Raw genomic sequence first — 20606 nt, forward strand, 5'->3', positions numbered from 1 at the left:
TTGGTGATGATTCCAAGCTTATAAAAAGTTTTTAAGAACTGGATAAACATCTTCAACCAATCATACCCTTGCAAACAACTTTTAAATAATGGTTTCACATTTACATTTTGAAGTTTTAAAGTAATTGCTATTATAAAACCAGACTATAAAAAAATACAAATTTTCTTTCTACAAAACTAAATAAATGCGGTTTATGTGAGAGTGTTTCTATAACCTCAGAATACAAAACGTCTGCCCTTGAAAAAACAGAAGCATCTTTTACTATCATCAGAGGAATCAATGAACTACAACAGATACTGTTGCATTGACAAGTTCAAATTAACTGCTTACTCTGATTTGTAAAAAGAGGTGAGCCTTATACAAGTAGTATGAAATGACATCAATTTTATTGACAGAAACATTCCAACCACTAGTTTACTAGCTTTCTTATTTACTGCACATCCAAAGAAGGCTCAGGATCTTTATATTGAAGTTTTCATTACACAATCCTAACACAATCTTTCTGCTTTTTATGTGTTTTCAAGGGAATACTGCTTAGCATGTAAATCATCTGAAATCATTCCTAGCTACAACTGAACTCCCAGATAATGAGCTAAGGTATCCAGTAGCTGAATATGCTGGGTAAGGCACAACCTCTTTACAGCGGGGGGAAAATCTTGAAAGAAACAACTTTCAGGAACAACTGCATAGACCCGAATTTATCAGATAATTCAGAAAAATCAGGTTAGCCATGTTTTACTAAATTTTTGCATTATAAAACATCGGTTAGTGAATCAATACTTTAAGAAAGAAAGGCATGATTCAAAATAGTTTTCAAAAGTTGTATTCTTATTGATTTCCTATCCAAGTCTTATATTGAGATAGACTAGGCTGAAAGAACACCCCACTCCCCGAGTGAAAACTTCCTCAGGAAGACGTACTGCTTAACTGTGCAGGCCAAAGTCATGCATTAGAAAATGCAGTCCTGTCTTTCACTTTCATACACATTTGCCTCGGAAGTACTGGGGCGCTATATATAGATGTGTGTGTGCTAAATCTCTTCAGTTGAGTCCGACTTTTTGCTACCCCATGGACTGTAGCCCACCTAGCGCCTCTGTCCATGGGATTTTCCAGGCAAGAATACTGGAGTGGGTTGCCATGTCCTGCCCCAGGGGGTCTTCCTGACCCGGGGATCAAACCTGGGTCTTTAAAGTCTCCTGCATAGGCAGGCAGGTTCTTTACAGTTAGTGCCACCTGGGAAGCCCTATATATAGTGGGTGGGTCTCAAATATTCTTCCTTCATCTTCCATAGCTCTAGGTTTTCTATTTCAAAGAATGGTCTTAGAGAAAAGAAAATAGAGTACAGGTTCTACAGTCTATTTCTGTAAAGTCAAGTATTTCTAACTGCACCAATCTACCAGGGCTCAACATATTTCTCCATATCCTAATTTTATTGACATTTTATAACCATCAAAAGGTGTGGTATGTTCTCAGTCCAGTTTAGTCACTCAGTCGTGTCTGACTCTTTGCAACCCCATGGACTGCAGCACACCAGGCCTCCCTGTCCATCATGAACTCTCGGAGCTTGCTCAAACAAAGGTCCATCAAGTAGGTCATGCCATCCAACCATCTCATCCTCTGTCATCCCCTTCTCCTGCCTTCGATCATTCCCAACATCAGGGTCTTTTCCAATGAGTCAGTTCTTCGCATCAGGTGGCCAAAGTGTTGCAGTTTCAGCTTCAGCATCAGTCCTTCCAATGAATATTCAGGACTGATTTCTTAGAATGGACTGTTTGGATCTCCTTGCAGTCCAAGTGACTTTCAACAGTCTTCTCAAACAACACAGATTAAAAGCATCAATTCTTTGGCACTCAGTTTTCTTTATGGTCCAACTCTCACATCCATACATGACTACTGGAAAAACCATAGCTTTGACTAGATGGACTTTTGTTGGCAAATGTCTCTGCTTTTTAATATGCTGTCTAAGTTAGTCATAGTTTTTTCTTCCAAGGAGCAAGTGTCTTTTAATTATAGGGCTGCAGTCAGCATCTGCAGTGATTTTGGAACCCAAAAAAATAAAATCTGTCACTGTTTCCATTTGCCTTGAAGTGATGAGACCAGATGCCATGATCTTCGTTTTCTGATTGTTGAGTTTTAAGCCAACTTTTTTACTCTCTTCTTTCACTTTCATCAAGAGGCTCTTTAGTTTTTCTTCACTTTCTGCCATAAGGGAGGTGTCATCTGGATATGTGAGGTTATTGATATTTCTTCCAGCAATCTTGATTCCAGCTTGTGCTTCATCCACCCCGGCATTTTGTGTGATGTATTCTGCATATAAGTTAAATAATCAGGGTGAAAATATACAGCCTTGATGTACTCCTTTCCCAATTTGGAACCAGTCTGTTTTTCCATGTCCAGTTCTAACTGGACCTGGACACAGATTTCTGAGGAGGCAGGTCAGGTGGTCTGGTATTCCCATCTCTTTCAGAATTTTCCACAGTTTGTTGTGATCCACACAGTCAAAGGCTTTGGTATAATCAATAAAGCAGAAGTGGATATTTTTCTGGAACTCTCTTGCTTTTTCGATGATCCAGCAGATGTGGCAATTTGGTCTCTGGTTCCTCTGCCTTTTCTAAATCCATCTTGAACATCTGGAAGTTCATGGTTCACATACTGTTGAAGCCTGGCTTTGAAATTTTTGAGCATTACTTTGCTAGCATGTGAGATGAGTGCAATTGTGCAGTAGCTTGAACGTTCTTTGGCATTGCCTTTCTTTGGGATTGGAATGAAAACTGACCTTGTTCTCAGAATACTGCTTAAGAAAAGTCTCTTCCATTGGGGCAAAACAAATACTACTTGCCTAACCTGAAATAGCCCTCTGCCCAGTGATCTCTGAAGTTGAGGTGAGTCATGAGCTTGTTATTAGCAATCTCTGGTCAACTGTCCATTGCAATCTCTAATCTCCATAAACCCCAATTATACAAATCATTCAACAGAAATCATAACTTTACCTGGAGCTGATGTTTGCACTGAGAAAAAGGATCTAACCTGTTAGTAAAATGGTAAGCTGATAAAGTAATAAAATCTCTGAAACAAAACTTAAAGGTTTGTGGTCATTTTCTTTGGTAAGATTTCTATACACTTAGAGACAATCTTACTCTTTCGTAAAACCATAAAGAACTGAATTTTGTAAAAGCATGTTTATGTTGCATTAGGGGCTTCCCTGATGGGTCAGCAGGTGAAGAATCCACCTGCAATGCAGGAGACATGGGTTCAATTCCTGGAGGAAGAAATAGCAACCCACTCCAATATTCTTGTCTGGAAAAATCCCATGGACAGAGGAGCCTGGCAGACTACAGTCCACAGGTTTGCAAAGAGTCAGACACGACTGAACATGCACACACATATATGTTATGTTAAAAACTTGTGCACTGAACTTTTGAGCTGATTTATCTAATTTATCCATGTGTCATTATATAAGTGACAAATATTGAAGTCCAGAGAGTTGAAAACATTGTCCAAAGTCACACAGAAAGTTAGAGAAGCGGCACACAGTCCAGGTCTTCTAACAATTTGTTAATTCTCTTTGTACTCTACTCAGCTTCCAAGCTGTGGACACTGGAGTCTTTACAGAACTCTGTCAAAAAGAAAATCTTTTCAAAGCAGCAGCTTATACTTAAGGCACTAGGGAAATTTCTTGAGTAAAAAAAGGAAACTGCAGGAAAAATCCTTTTATTACCTGAGAGTTTTTTTAAAAATCTCATGACAAGTAGTCTAAATAATCAGCCTTCTTTTTCTAAAGTTGCTGGCTTAATTTTCTGCTAAAATTTACACTTGGATTGTCAATAGGACAGTGACCAAACAGTGAAAAATTTTTAAATTAATTTTCTACTTTTGGATGTCCCCAAAATGGCATGGGCTTAGAGCAGATTCCTTCTACTGATATTATTTTTTTCTTTTTAAGAACAAATAAAGTATTGAAAAATTAAATTGTTCTTCCCAAAACATCCCACCTAAAACAAATTTCTTTGGATATACAAACATGTGGCAAAATTAACACCTGTAGCCAGAAAGGTTTTAATTTTAAGTTTTTCTATTAAGACTAGTAAGATAAGAATCTCTTACTGTCACCTCAGTGTCTTAGATTCCCGGATCTAAGACACGGGGATCACCCAGTGTCACTGGGAGATCCGGGGCTTCTGAAAGGGAGCACATGATTCGTTTCTAGAGAATTCAGTAAGAAGTCTGCATCTAGCTTTATGGGTCTGCTATGACTCACGTCCCCTTCACTGGGCAGACTCACCACCATGGTAGTTTCATTAGCTAAACATGCAAACAGTTAACCTGGAATACAGCCTGCTTTATGCCATCTTCTTTCAAAGCTAAACATTAGATAAATCAATCCAAATTGTCAATCCTGGGTCTATTTTCCACAAACTTAAAATGTTTCAACGTTATCGATTTAAACACTCAATCACCTTCAAAGCAGAACTATTCAAAGATAGGTTTATGTTGAAGCCCAGGTACCACGAGAAACAAAATCTAGCACTTTTAAATTTTATTTTGTTCTGATTATGTTAAAATCTTCATTGTTAATGACAATACCTAGAGGTGTTTCATTTCTTATCTGCATTAGAGCTACTTATGTCATTAAATATTTGCACTGGAATGACCCAGAGGGATGGTATGGGGAGGGAGGAGGGAGGAGGGAGGAGGGTTCAGGATGGGGAACACATGTATACCTGTGATGGATTCATTTTGATATTTGGCAAAACTAATACAATTATGTAAAGTTTAAAAATAAAATTTAAAAATATATATATATATATAATTTGAAATTATCTTGCCCAGATTCTCGGATATTTGTGGGTTGTTAGTTGTTAGAGTTTTTGTGCCTTTCTTCAGGATCATATAGGTCTAAATTGTATCTGAGGGGAAAAAAAAGACTGATATATTCTTTAATCTTTTTCTTGGCTTATTTAACTAAGAGGTATTTCTTCTAATATTATAATTCTCTCAATAATTCACTGAGGATATATTGGCTAGGGAGAATTATATGTCTGTGTTCAAATAACTATATTAGTTAACAAAACAAAATTCTTAGAGCACTTGTATATATTAGAAAAGTAATAAAATTAACATAGTAATCAGGATTTTTTGCTATAAATTCAAGGTCCATATTTATGCAAATATTGTCAAACTATAGCTTAATATACTTGATATACTAGAAAATTTTCTAGTCTTGTCATTTGTACATTAACTGTAGATTTATATTTTTAAAGAATATTAGTTTCTAGTGCTCAGACCTACTTAGTTTCACAAAGACCAACCTTTAAGTTCAATGTTGAGTGTAATAAACTTACTCAAAGGATATCAACATTCTATGGCAATGAGATTAAAATAAATTTCCACTCCAATCATATGTGGCATGTATTTTTATCATATTCTTTCTAAGGGGTATTTATCATTTTTTGATTTCTGAAACAGATTCATGACAAAATCATTACAGCACACTCTAGAATGCACAACAAGGAATACTAATTTCTAAGTATTTGGATCATCCTAATATGCAGTAAATAATATGAACTCTAAAAAAGATATAAATAAACTAATTTACAAAACATAAATAGACTTAAAGAAATAGAAAACAAACTCATGATTACCAAAGGGAAGAGAGGTGGGTAGGGATAAGTTGGGAGGTTAGGATTAACATATATACAACACTATAGATAAAATTGGAGAAAGAAATGGCAACCCATTTCAGTATTCTTGCCTGCAGAATCCCACGGACAGAGGAGTCAAGCAGGCTACAGTCCATGAGGTTGCTAAGAGTCAGATACGACTGAAGTGACTTAGCATATATAAAACAGATAAGCAACAAGGACTTACTGTACAGCACAAAGAACTCTACTTAATACTTTGTAATCATCTGTAAGGGAAAAGAATCTGAAATATGTATGTGTAACTGAATCATTGTGCTGTATACTTAACGCTTAACATGACTTTGTAAATCAACTATAAATAAATAAAAAATAAAATAAAAAATAATGTTCCAAACATGAAATAATTTACATACTAAAAAAGTATATTATAGTCTCTCAAAGAAAATGCATAAAACATGATGATACTACCAATGGGCAGTATTTGTATCAATGACTATCACTTACCTAGTGATGACTCTTCACCAGGCTTTGTATTAAACCCTTTACATATATGAACTCATTTACCCTTCACATCCTATTATTAGTCCTATTTTACAGAGGTAGTTACTGAATTATTACACAAGTTGATTAGATGCCTTACCTAAGGCCACATTTCTGGCTCATGGTAGAATCACTTCAAAAATTCAAACAGCTCTAAAATTCAGACTCTGGAAACAGAGTCCATTTTCTTTTAACAGATTAAGTAGAAAACTCAACAAAGAAACCAAAAATAAATATCCATTATTTCAGCCTAAAAAATGATGATGTAGAATAAAAATTTATTTGAGCTGTAACTGTATAATTCATAGAAGACAATCTAAATTCTTCCGTTGATTATTCTAATATTTTCACAGTCTATCAACTTTTGACATGGTTGAATCAGATGCACTAAAAATGCCTTTTTGCAGAAATTTCACCCTTTAAAAAAAATCCGTTTAAATAGACTAGAAATACTCTCTGTTGCAGGAATCTTAGATGATATTCAACTGAAGTTTCTGTATAAAACAATAAAGATACCTGAGTTCTAGTCCTGATTTGGAAAGCCTTAAGCCTCTTAACCTCCAGTCCTCATTTATTTCATCTCTAAAATCCTGAGGTTGAACAAGATGACCTTTAATGTCCTTGTCTTCCTCCTGAATTTTGACAGCTTTGTGGAATGATAAATCCCTTATGATGAGTTTGTCCCTAGGCAGGATATTGAAGGCAGCAGGGAATTACTGGCAGAATAAGGACAAAGGTGTGTCCTTACCAGCATGGCAAAGGGCCTTCGGCTTGCCCAAAGGACCAAGTTATTAACTCACCAAGTAAAGCAACCTTGTTGGTGTGACACAGCTGCCCAGTGCTATTTTGTTTCTATTTTGTGTTTTGTCATTTTTATTTGGAGCTTCTTGCTCTGACTTGTCCCTTTAATTTTAGATTCTAACTTTGCCCTCTTTGTTCCCCTGTAAAAAAAATTTGTCCAAAGTAATCAGGACTCCTACATTATTGGCTGTCTTGAAGCTGACTCTTTAACCTTATATACAGGCAGAGCTTTCTCAAATTAACCTGATTTTGATGTCTTTTCTCTGATGCTCAGGGATTTGAAATATTAATGTTTATTTGGATTTCTCCTAACAGAATTTTTTTTTCTTTTTTAGGCTTTCAACCATATCTGTTTAATTCAATTGCATATTAACTATAAAAGTTGGAATAAAACAAATCAAACCAAATATGACTAAGTGTAAAATCTGGGCCAAGTGTGACATTCAGATGTTCTCTATCTAAAATGTTAGGGAAACTGAATTCTTCTACAGTTCTTTTCTCTCACTTAGGTCATTCCTCTTTCATTGCCTTGGAAATATTTTTAAACCAATTTTATTGAGATATGGCTGACATTCAATAAGCTATGTAACAACTTGATACCATAAACATACCACTCACCTCTAAGTTTCTTCCAGCACCTTTTATTTATTATTATTACTGTATTTTGTGATAAGAATACAACTTAAGATCTATCCTTTTGGTGACATTATAAGTACACAATGCAGTAATGTTAACTATAAGCACTGTGCTTGCTATTCAGTACATCTCTGGGAGTTTTTCATCTTATAGAATTGATTCAACCAACCATGATTGTACTATAGAACATATTTATTGAAAAAAATGCAATCAGGTTGTTAAAGGTCACTAATCTACTAGAACTCCAAATCATTCTTCAGTTCAGTTCAGTCGCTCAGTCGTGTCCGACTCTGCGACCCCATGAACCGCAGCATGCCAGGCCTCCCTGTCCATCACCAACTCCCGGAGTTCACTCAGACTCATGTCCATCGAGTCAGTGATGCCATCCAGCCATCTCATCCTCTGTCGTCCCCTTCTCCTCCTGCCCCCAATCCCTCCCAGCATCAGGGTCTTTTCCAATGAGTCAACTCTTCGCATGAGGTGGCCAAAGTACTGGAGTTTCAGCTTTAGCATCATTCCCTCCAAAGAAATCCCAGGGCTGATCTCCTTTAGAATGGACTGGTTGGATCTCCTTGTAGTCCAAGGGACTCTCAAGAGTCTTCTCCAACACCACAGTTCAAAAGCATCAATTCTTTGGCACTCAGCTTTCTTCACAGTCCAACTCTCACATCCATACATGACCACTGGAAACCATAGCCTTGACTAGACGGACCTTTGTTGGCAAAGTAATGTCTCTGCTTTTCAATATGCTATCTAGGTTGGTCATAACTTTCCTTCCAAGGAGTAAGCGTCTTTTAATTTCATGGCTGCAATCACCATCTGCAGTGATTTTAGAGCCCCCAAAAATAAAGTCTGACACTGTTTCCACTGTTTCCCCGTCTATTTCCCATGAAGTGATGGGACCAGATGCCATGATCTTCATTTTCTGAATGTTGAGCTTTAAGCCAACTTTTTTCACTCTCCTCTTTCACTTTCATCAAGAGGCTTTTTAGTTCCTCTTCACTTTCTGCCATAAAGGTGGTGTCATCTGCATATCTGAGGTTATTGATATTTCTTCCTTATAAAGATTTAAATTCAAAAGCATTCCAAGTGTATCCTCTGAATTGCCAACTCACATCATAATCTGAGAATTGGAAGAGATCCATGAATTTACAGTTGATTCCAAATGCAAAGGTCCTATACAAGTTTTAGGAAAGTTGTCAAAAACATTAGAACTGGGTCGGTTTGGGGTTTCATTTCTTGTTTTTTTCCTTTTCCATTATAGTTTATTACAGGATATTAAACATAGTTCCTTGTGCTATACAATAGGACCTTGTTGCTTATCCATTCTATATATAATAGTTTCCACTTGCTGGTCCCAAACTCCTCAAGTGCTTAACACCAAAGGGGAAATTTCAAGGGAAATCATCCACTGAAAATTTAAAATAATTTGTATGAGGAAAAAACAAAATAACAGAACTTGAATATTTTTTATTACCACCTGTAAATAAGAGTCTACTGTATTGTTATGTGGTAACGTAATTTAACCTGGCAGAAACTAAATACCCTGATTATATCATTATAGATTTCCATGTGCTTTCACAATATTAATTGCTTGTCATGTTTCTCCTTGAAACCAAATATTGAGTTTAAGAATATGTAGAACAAAGAGTTTTCCATTTCAAATGAACTTATAAGCTAAAATAAAGTACGTCTTGCAAAATTATGTTACTATGATAAAACTTCTAATTTGTTTTGTCATCTCATCACAGAACAATGACTACATTCCTTAATTTTCCATTTAAAAGGAGTATAATAACTGTTAAAAATTCATCATCTACCATTCTGAAGGAGATCAGCCCTGGGATTTCTTTGGAAGGAATTATGCTGAAGCTGAAACTCCAGTATTTTGGCCACCTCATGCAAAGAGTTGACTCATTGGAAAAGACTCTGATGCTGGGAGGGATTGGGGGCAAGAGGAGAAGGGGACGACAGAGGATGAGATGGCTGGATGGCATCACTGACTCTATGGTCGTGAGTCTGGGTGAACTCCGGGAGTTGGTGATGGACAGGGAGGCCTGGCGTGCTGCGATTCATGGGGTCGCAAAGAGTCAGACACAATTGAGCAACTGAACTGAACTGAACTGAAAGAAAATATGGTCATTTGTCAATAAAAAAAGCCCCTTTGTTTACATGACCAGCCCTTCATAGTAAGTAACTTCCTCAATAATTATTTTCTTTATTCATCAAGGCCCTACTTTTTTTTTTAAACCTTTTCATAGCTCTAAGGTATGATTAATTTGATAAATAGACAAAATCTTAAAGATGACAATTTTAAAGATGATATTGACATAAAGTCTGATGGGTCTAACATTCTCAAAATTCATATGCGGCATTAAAATTTTACATCACTCAAATTTTTCCTTTGAGAAGCAAAGCTGATGATAAATAATATTGAACTTGGTAAAAGATTCTGTTTGTCCTATGTCACTTAAATACATTCTAATTTATGAAAACACAAAAGAGTGGAGATTTTTCATGTCTTTAATCTGAAGTAGAGCAGCCTTCCTACTTTCTCTAATTGCACTAAAGAACTAAAGATAAATGTTCACGAAATCAACATGACTGATTTGCTTTTTTCACACAGAGGGAGCTTATTTAGGGCCTAGAAGCAATTTGTGTGTAATAGAGATGCCATTTCTTCAACTGAGTTCTTTAATGAGCCTTTATCTCACAACTTAATTGTGCTTTTTACTTTATTCCCCAAGATATTCTGGTGTCTTCTACGCACACCAATAGGAACACGGCTACCTGGAGAAACTCTAAGGTAACTCACCTTAAGTAATAAAAGGAAAGGGGGGTCTTCTTTTGGAAGATTACTCTTGAAAAGGGCCTTTTAACTATTCAAAGAATACTGAAGTAATTTGTTTTCAAGAAAAAGACAGAGTACATTGTTTACTGACTCTTGCAATTTGACACAATTTTTCTAAAACCTATGACAGCAATAGTTTATTTTTCCCTAATAAAGCTGCTATAGATTATTTATGAAGTTTAACTATACTTCAACCTTATTTTACTTTCAGGTAACTAAATATTGTTAAATACAGTTAACTTAGAGACACTGATATTCAAATACCTAAGAAAAATAACCTTAGGTCAGAGGATATATGTCCAATACTATTAAGGTTTGGGGAAGGTACAGTAAGGAGTAAATACCATCAGCATAAAATACTTCATTGAAAAATTGCTTCTGGCAGCTTTCAATAAAATCAATTCAGAAAATAATACTTCCTACCAACATCTGAAGTGCAAATGGAATCTGGCTTCATTTATTTCTATTAAGCAGTCATTTCTTTGTGTTGCACTTAGTTGAGCTATTGTCCCCTTCATTAAGTATGCTTCTTGAACTTTTCATTTTTGAAAAATGCTGTTCTTCCAACCACAGTAAATATTAGAAGAAGAAATCAAATATTTTTTAGGAAATACAAGATGTGTATGTGTTGATTTTTATATTTATGAAAATAAGGAAAAATATTAAATGGTTTATATTTGTATAATTCACATGAATCACTTCCTAGTTTCCCTGTATTACAAGCCTCATCAATTTATTATAGAATCTTGACTGTTGAGAGTATAAGACTTCATTTCTTGACACACCATTCACACATTTACCCCAAACATCTCCTGCTGGGTGGAAGGACTCTTCCCATCTTAGACCATAATTCTTTGAAATTTTTTGTTTGTATTTCAGTTACTAGAACAAGCTCTTTACATGAGGAAGCCTAGGATAACTTTCATTATATTTTTATCTGGTTATTGGCTCATTGGGTCTCCCATAACACTTTTTGTCTCTTCTTAAACACTCTAATCAACACAGAAAATCCTGCCAAAGTCTATTTCCCTTCAGAAAATAAAAGAAAAGTCAAAAGAAATATTGTGAATCTCTAAGAGAGTGAGATGATAAACTAGCCACAATCCTGGATTAAAAAGTCAGTTTGAGTCAAGCTAAGAGACTAGCGGCAGAAAGTGAAGAGGAAATAAAAATCTTTTTGATGAAAGTGAAAGTGGAGAGTGAAAAAGTTGGCTTAAAGTTCAACATTCAGAAAATGAAGATCATGGCATCTTGTACCATCACTTCATGGGAAATAGATGGGGAAACAGTGGAAATAGTGTCAGACTTTTATTTTGGGGGGCTCCAAAATCACTGCAGATGGTGACTGCAGCCAGGAAATTAAAAGACGCTTACTCCTTGGATGGAAAGTTATGACCAACCTAGATAGCATATTGAAAAGCAGAGACATTACTTTGCCAACAAAGGTCTGTCTAGTCAAGTCTATGGTTTTTCCAGTGGTCATGTATGGATGTGAGAGTTGGACTGTGAAGAAAGCTGAGCGCCAAAGAATTGCTTTTGAACTGTGGTGTTGGAGAAGACTCTTGAGAGTCCCTTGGACTGCAAGGAGATCAACCAGTCCATTCTAAAGGACATCAGCCCTGGGATTTCTTTGGAAGGAATTATGCTGAAGCTGAAACTCCAGTACTTTGGCCACCTCATGCGAAGAGCTGACTCACTGGAAAAGACTGTGATGCTGGGAGGGATTGGGGGCAGGAGGAGAAGGGGACGACAGAGGATGAGATGGCTGGATGGCATCACTGACTCGATGGACTTGAGTCTGAGTGAACTCCGGGAGTTGGTGATAGACAGGGAGGCCTGGCATGCTGCGATTCATGGGGTCACAAAGAGTCGGACACGACTGAGTGACTGAACTGAAGGGACTATCTGCTGACTGTAATGGGCTTTTTCTCAGAATACAATCCTGGGTCTCTATAACATACAAGTGAATGAACATTCAATATTCCCAAGTTTCTTCAGCTTACCTTAGCTAAAGTGACTACAGGTTTAAAATATGAGATTCATATGAGGTAAACACCTGCCATGGCCAAAGTGAAAACTCTGTAAGGCAACTACACAGTATGACCTTTGAAAAGTACTACTTTCTGATGTTCCCTCCAAGCTCTTTGTAAAATACACACCAAAGCACACTGCTAAAAGATGGATACTATTAATTTGTTTTTTGCCATTTAATTTACTTGGACTTAATAAGAGTTATTAGATCTACTGCATGATGTCTTCTAATAATTTGACTCATATCAGCAATCATTTCTTCAAATAGTACATGTGTCTGATTTTTCTCTCCTTTCCTGCAATTCCAAAGCAAAATTTAGGCTTTTCTCACTACATCATTATGTGATCTCTTTCATATTTTCCTCTTTTTCCTTCTGATTTACGTTCCTAATACGAATTCCTTCTTCAGTTGCATTGCATCTTCTCTTAGAAACTATCCTTTAATATCTTAATTAACAACACTATAGTTTTCAATTATAAATTTTTGAGCTTTAGAAGTAGTTTATAGTTCTCTCCAAAATTTTCAATCATTTCTTTTTTACTCTTGAAAAGAAGATGAATTATTTTAAAGCCCTTCACCTTTATGATCTAGGGTACTTGGTAAATCTGTTTCTAGTCTGCTTTTGCTGTGTCATTCACGATGTCTTGCCTCCTTTTTTACATCAGGCATTATATTTGTAAAATTGATGTAGAAATTACTCAACGCCTAGAATCTCACCATTCTCCAGAGAGGAATCATGCTGTTTTTGTTAGATACCAGAATGGAATGGCAATCTGAGCTCAACTCAATTCAATTCTGAAGATCAAAATGATTCCAAGTTGAGCTGCAGTCCCTGCAAAGGTTCATCTACTTCTTTAAAAAAATTTTTTTTTAATTAATTTATTTTATCTTTGGCTGTGCTGGGTCTGCATTGCTGTGCGTGCTTTTCTCAGGTGGGGGTGGGGGGCACGGGGAGGTAGGGGGTGGGGAGGGGTTGGGGGGGCGGGGAGTACTCTCCAGTTGTGCTGTGTAGCTTCTTATTGCAGTGGCTTCTCCGTCGCAGAGCACAGGCTCCAGGCATGCAGGCTACAGTAGTTGCAGCAAAAGGGCTCAGTAGCTGCAGCTCCCGGGCTCTAGAGCACAGGCCCCATACTTCTGGCACAAGAACTTAGTTGCTCCAGGGCATGTAATATCTCCTGCATTGGCAGGCGGACTCTTCACCGCTGAGTCACCAGATAAGCCCCCAGTCCAACCACTTCTGATTCACATTTTCTTCAAATGTATAGTTTTTCAGGTTCCAATTAAAAGTAATGGAAATTCACAGGGCCATTGATTTGGCAGACTTGGACTCCAAACCCTATTACACTAGCTCTGTGGGACTTTCAAAAGCAAAACTCAGCCTTTCATCACTACCACAGAATTATCAACATCTCAAGAGGATGTGGACCCAGGATATTCCAGACTTGGTTTCCTTTTTCCCTGGAATTCTGAGCTGGTGTTTCTTCATTGGTTCTCTGAAGGCTGTTTAAGTAGAATTTTTTTATTGTTTAATCCAGCTTTCAATTACCCTCCATAGAGGATTGTCTAAATCACCTAGTCTTTTGTTATTTACAAATACTATTATTTAACATAGTACAGGTAACATTATTACTGACAATTATTATTAATATCATTATTATTACTACTGGAAAAGGTTAGTTTTGATTTCAATCCCAAAGAAGGGCAGTGCCAAAGAATGTTCAAACTACTGCACAATTGCACTCATTTCACCTGCTACTAAGGTAATGCTCAAAATCCTGCAAGCTAGTCTTCAACACTTTGTGAACTGAAAAATTTCAGATATACAAGCTGGATTTAGAAAAGGCAGAGGAACCAGAGGTCAAACTGTCAAAATCCACTGGATCATAGAAAAAGCAATAGAATTCCAGAAAAACATCTACCTCTGCTTCATTGACTATGCTAAAGCTTTTAACAGGGTGGATCACAACACACTGTGAAAATTCTTAAAAGAAATAGGAATAACAGACCACCTTCCCTGCCTCCTGAGAAACCTGTCTGCAGGTCAATAAGCAACAGTTAGAATTGAAGGTGGAAAAATGGACTGGTTCAAAATTGAGAAAGGAGTATGTCAAGGCTATATTTAACTTATATGCAGAGTACATTGTATACCCTGCTTATTTAACTTATATGCAGAGTACATTGCACAAAATGCCAGGCTAGATGAAGCACAAGCTGGAATCAAGATTGCCAGGAGAAATATCAACAACCTCAGATATGCAGATGATACTATCCTTATGGCAGAAGGCAAAAAGGAACTAAAGAGCCTCTTGATGAAAGAGAAAGAGGAGAGTGAATAAGATGGCTTAAAACTCAACATTCAAAAAACTAAGATCATGGCAACCGGTCCCATCACTTCATGGCATAAAGATGGGGAAACAATGAAACAGTGACAGATTTTATTTTCTTGGGCTCCAAAATCATTGTTGATGGTAACTGCAGCCATGAAATTAAAAGATGCTTGCTTCTTGGAAGAAAAGCTATGACAAACCTAGACAGTGTATTAAAAAACAGAGATATCACTTTGCCAACAAAGGTCTGTATAGTCAAAGCTATAATTTTTCCAGTAGTCATGTACGAATGTGAGAGTTCAACTATAAAGAAGGCTGAGTGCTGAAGAATTGATACTTTCAAATTGGAGAAGACACTTGAGAGTTCTTTGGACAGCAAGGAGATCAAACCAATCCTAAAGGAAATCAACCCTGACAATTCACTGGAAAGATTGATGCTGAAGCTGAAGCTGCAATACTTTGTCCACCTGATGTGAAGAGCTGACTCATTAGAAAAGACCCTGATGCTGAGAAAGACTGAAGGCAGGAGGAGAAAGGAACAACAGAGGATGAGATGGTTGAATGGCATCACTGAGTCAGTGAACATGAGTTTGAGCAAACTTCGGGAAAGTGAAGGGCAGGGAAGCCTGGTGTGCTGCAGTCCATGGGGTCACAAAGAGCTGGACACTACCTAGCAACTGAACAACAACAATTATTACTACTCCTCTAATGCATGCATCTTCATCTTTCCCAGTTTATTTTCTTACTGGCCTTTAAGATTTGTTTCCTCTGTTATTGCCTTATATCAAATCTGTCTCTAAACTGCTACTGGGGCAATATTTCAACATGGAAATTCAATAATGCCATTTCCATGTTTAAATTCTTTAGTAATTGTCCTGCTGATAGATAACATTGTATAGAATAATACAAGGAGGAACTTGGGAGTAAAATAAACCTCATCTCAAATCCTTACTCTAGCAGTAGTTACACAAATTGGCAAAGTTACTTAAATTCTCATTTCTATTTGTCTATAGTTAGCATGATATTAACATTGAGCATAAAAAGTTATCTGAAGATTAAGTAAGAAAATTAGTATAGAGAGTATTAACAAGATACATAGCACTTAGTATCACGTTGCAAGAGTTCAGCAGATCTGAGGAGTTCTCTTATATCTAAAGTATCTCTGAATATACAAATTTCCCAAAATCTCTCTACTATTTTTTAACACATTATTCCACCTAATAATGGAATAATTTTCTTCTGGATTTTCTCTAACATGGAAAAAAGCCAGAAAAAAATAGAAACAAATGATTTTTTTCTCATTTTTTAAATTAGTTGGAGAGTCAAAACTCTCTTTTCTGGCTCAAACTGTTCATAGGCTTCCTACCCATCTATCATGGAAGAAGCACAGTGCCTTTTAACAAAAGAGGAAAAATAAAGCATAGGATGCAAAGTACATCAAAATTAAGACTCAAATTAATTGTTTAAGTGAACTGTAACTGTTTTATAAAAAGATAAAATTGCCCTGCAAGATCAGATAATTTTCTATTAACTTAGAGAAAAATAAAATGTGATTTCCAAACTAGCAGAAAGGGCAACTCTACTGAAAACAGAACGATGGAGACTACTGGCTGACTGCAAATTGTATGTTATTTAATTAAACTGTATTACAAATGTATAAATTTTCTATAAAATGTGAACATATTTACACCCAAAGGAGGAGATATTAAAAACTATGTCTGAAATAATGTCATCTCTTAGAAAATTTTCATGAAATCTGTACCTTCCTAAAGTGTCTACATGATTAATGCCATCCTAAACCCTTTCTTTGGCTTTCAGACTCTCAGTGCCTCTGTTTCATCTGATCCTTCAAATCAGTCACCCTTCCTCATCCTTTAACTTGTTCCCTTCCACACCTGTCTTTTGCCCTTGATTCTAATCAAGACATATTTGGGAATCTCAATAAGCTTAAAATAACAGAATAGTAAACAAAGGGTACACAAAGATATAAGGTGATCTTTAAATAAATCTCATTTCACCATATTGTAGTAGAGGAAGCAGTTAATGAGTTTTACATCTGGCACCACAATCTAAACACCCTGAACATAATTTTCCAGAAAACGACTAGTTAGAATCTGTTGGAGAGCCTAGACAGAGCCTTTAGTCAGCTGATGCTCGGTACCACACACTGCGTGAGACGGATGTACGCTTACTTGGCTAATGAGTCCACCTTCAAACTCAGAAAACTCAAACTGAAATAAATAATCAGGTAACTATCTCAGCAGCCACAGAAAAAAAGTAAAAAATTAGTAAGTTTCTCTGCAAAGAAATATCACACACTACAAAAAAACCCTATTTCACCACTTCTAAGACCTTGTCAATGATAAGATGCACTCTTATTTGATATTCCAGCAAGTTTTTTTTTTAACTGTCAATTCAAGTATGACATGCTTTGATTCCAAGATGCATTCTGATAAAAGAGATATTAAATGTGAAAAGAAATTGTATCTCCTAAAATTAAAATGTGATAATCTTTATTTTGACTTTAGCCTTTGCCTCTTCAAAGGGAAGTCTCAGTTTCAATCGTAGAATTTCTATTTTCAAAATTTGCTTAAGCAGAAAATGACTTTATAAATGTAGACATCAAAGCCCAAAGAGTGACTTGATCTGATATCAGAGTTGTAGACACTGGAGACAAGGAGTTAATATAACAGAAAAGAAAAATAGTCTTTGCTTTTTGAGGGCTAACGTTTGGGGGTGTGTGTTTACTGTATTGGTTCTCCATACCCTATTTAATTCTATCAGTGAACTAACCTCTTCTTTGCATTCCTATGACAAACTTAGCTCTTGTAAACTGTACTGATTACTTACCTCTATTGGGTCCATTTTTTCTGTCATCTTTCCTTCTGTCTTCTTCACAATTTACCAATCATATTTTCTTATCAAAAATCCAAAAGGACTGAACTATCAATTATCTGAGAAAAAGAAAATTTATGAAAAAGATTAGAAAGCTCCCAGTCACATATTCTCTTGTAGAAACCAGAACAAAGGAATGATATTGTCCATTTCATTAAGTTCTAGGGAAAACTCATGCCAAGAATTAGAAGCCATTACTCCATTGATTGCAATCATCAAACCTGCACTATTCTGTTAAACAGCCATGATTTGCAGATTCATCCACAACATCTTTGGTACTATTAAGCAAGACAAAATATCCTATTAAAAGCTACAAGGACACTGCTCTCTACTTGACTATAGCAATTGTCTTATTGCAAAGCATTTCTGAAGGATGGATTATGTACTCCTCTCTTAAAATAACCTCAGACAGTAATTTTCTGTAGAATTAATAAGAAAATCTTGCAATGATTGGTTGGTGTCGTGGGCAGAGTGTGATGACTTTTCTGAAACTCCATTTCCAGAGTGCTTCAGTTCAGTTCAGCCGCTCAGTCGTGTCCGACGCTTTGCGACCCCATGAAGCGCAGCACGCCAGGCCTCCCTATCCATCACCAACTCCTGGAATTCACTCAAACTCATGTCCATCGAGCTGGTGATGCCATCCAGCCGTCTCATCCTCTGCTGTCCCCTTCTCCTCCTGCCCCCAATCCCTCCCAGCATCAGAGTCTTTTCCAATGAGTCGACTCTTTGCATGAGGTGGCCACAGTACTGGAGTTTCAGCTTTAACATCAGTCCTTCCAATGAACACCCAGGACTGATCTCCTTCAGAATGGACTGGTTGGATCTCCTTGCAGTCCAAGGGACTCTCAAGAGTCTTCTCCAACACCACAGTTCAAAAGCATCAGTTCTTCGGCGCTCAGCCTTCTTCACAGTCCAACTCTCACATCCATACATGATCACTGGAAAAACCATAGCCTTGGCTAGACGGACCTTTGTTGGCCAAGTAATGTCTTTGCTTTTGAATATGCTATCTAGGTTGGTCATAACTTTCCTTCCAAGGAGTAAGTGTCTTTTAATTTCATGGCTGCAATCACCATCTACAGTGATTTTGGAGCCCAGAAAAATAAAGTCTGACACTGTTTCCACTGTTTCCCCGTCTATTTCCCATGAAGTGATCGGACCAGATGCCATGATCTTTGTTTTCTGAATGTTGAGCTTTAAGCCAACTTTTTTCACTCTCTTCTTTCACTTTCATCAAGAGGCTTTTTAGTTCCTCTTCACTTTCTGCCAGAAGGGTGGTGTCATCTGCATATCTGAGGTTATTGATATTTCTCCCAGCAATCTTGATTCCAGCTTGTGTTTCTTCCAGCTCAGCATTTCTCATGATGTACTCTGCATATAAGTTAAATAAGCAGGGTGACAATATACAGCCTTGACATACTCCTTTTCCTGTTTGGAACCAGTCTGTTGTTCCATGTCCAGTTCTAACTGTTACTTCCTGACCTGCATATATGTTTCTCAAGAAGCAGGTCAGGTATTCCCATCTCTTTCAGAATTTCCCACAGTTTATTGTGATCCACACAGTCAAAGGCTTTGTCATAGTCAATAAGGCAGAAATAGATACTTTTCTGGGACTTTCTTGCTTTTTCAATAATCAGACTAAAAAACTGTTAGTTTTATATCAAACAAGTGGAAGTCAGTAGTGAGTGGTGTAGCTGATGGAGATAATAGCGAAGTTCAGTCCAGTTCACTCGCTCAGTCTGTCCAACTCTGCAACCCCATGGACTGCAGCACGCCAGGCCTCCCTGTCCATCACCAACTCCCAGAGTTTACTCAAATTCCTCTCCACTGAGTCAGAGATGCCATCCAACCATCTCATCCTCTGTCATCCCCTTTTTCTCCTGCCTTCAATCTTTCCCAGCATCAGGGTCTTTTCAAATGAGTCAGGTCTTCACATCAGGTAGCCATGTATTGAAGTTTCAGCTTCAGCATCAGTCCTTCCAATGAATATTCAGGATTGATTTCTTTTAGGATGGTCTGGTTGGATCTTCTTGCAGTCCAAAGGACTCTCAAGAGTCTTCTCCAACATCACAATTCAAAAGCATCAATTCTTCAGTGCTCAGCTTTCTTTATAGTCCAACTCTCACATCCATACATGACTACAGGAAAAACCATAGCTTTGACTAGACAGACTTTTGTCGGCTGGCAAGGTAATATCTCTGCTTTTTAATATGTTGTCTAGGCTGGTCATAGCTTTTTTTCCAAGGAGCAAGCGTCTTTTAATTTCATGGCTAAAGTCACCATCTGCAGTGATTTTGGAGCCCCCCAAAAAACTAAAGTCTCTCACTGTTTACATTTTTTCCTCTTCTATTTGCCATGAAGTGATGGGACCACATGCCATGATCTTTGTTTTCTGAATGTCAAGTTTTAAGCCAACTTTTTCACTCTCTTCTTTCACTTTCATCAAGAGGCTCTTTAGTTCATTTTCTGCCATAAGGGTAGTGTCATCTGCATATCTGAGGTTATTGATATTTCTCCTGGCAATCTTGATTCCAGCTTGTGCTTCATCCAGTCCAGAATTTCTCATGATGCACTCTGCATAGAAGTTAAATAAGCAGGGTGACAATACACAGCCTTGACAACTCCTTTTCCTATTTGGAATCAGTCTGTTGTTCCATGTCCAGTTCTAACTGTTGCTCCTTGACTTGCATACAGATTTCTGAGGAGGCAAGTCAGGTAGTCTGGTATTCCCATCTCTTTCAGAATTTTCTACAGTTTTTTGTGATCCACAAAGGCTTGGCATAGTCAATAAAGCAGAAGTAGATGTTCTTCTGGAACTCTCTTGCTTTTCCCATGATCAAATTGATGTTGGTAATTTGATCTCTGGTTCCTCTGCCTTTTCA

The sequence above is a fragment of the Bos mutus genome, chromosome 27 (genome assembly GCF_027580195.1).
Source record: "Bos mutus isolate GX-2022 chromosome 27, NWIPB_WYAK_1.1, whole genome shotgun sequence".
In the NCBI taxonomy this organism is placed as follows: domain Eukaryota; kingdom Metazoa; phylum Chordata; class Mammalia; order Artiodactyla; family Bovidae; genus Bos; species Bos mutus.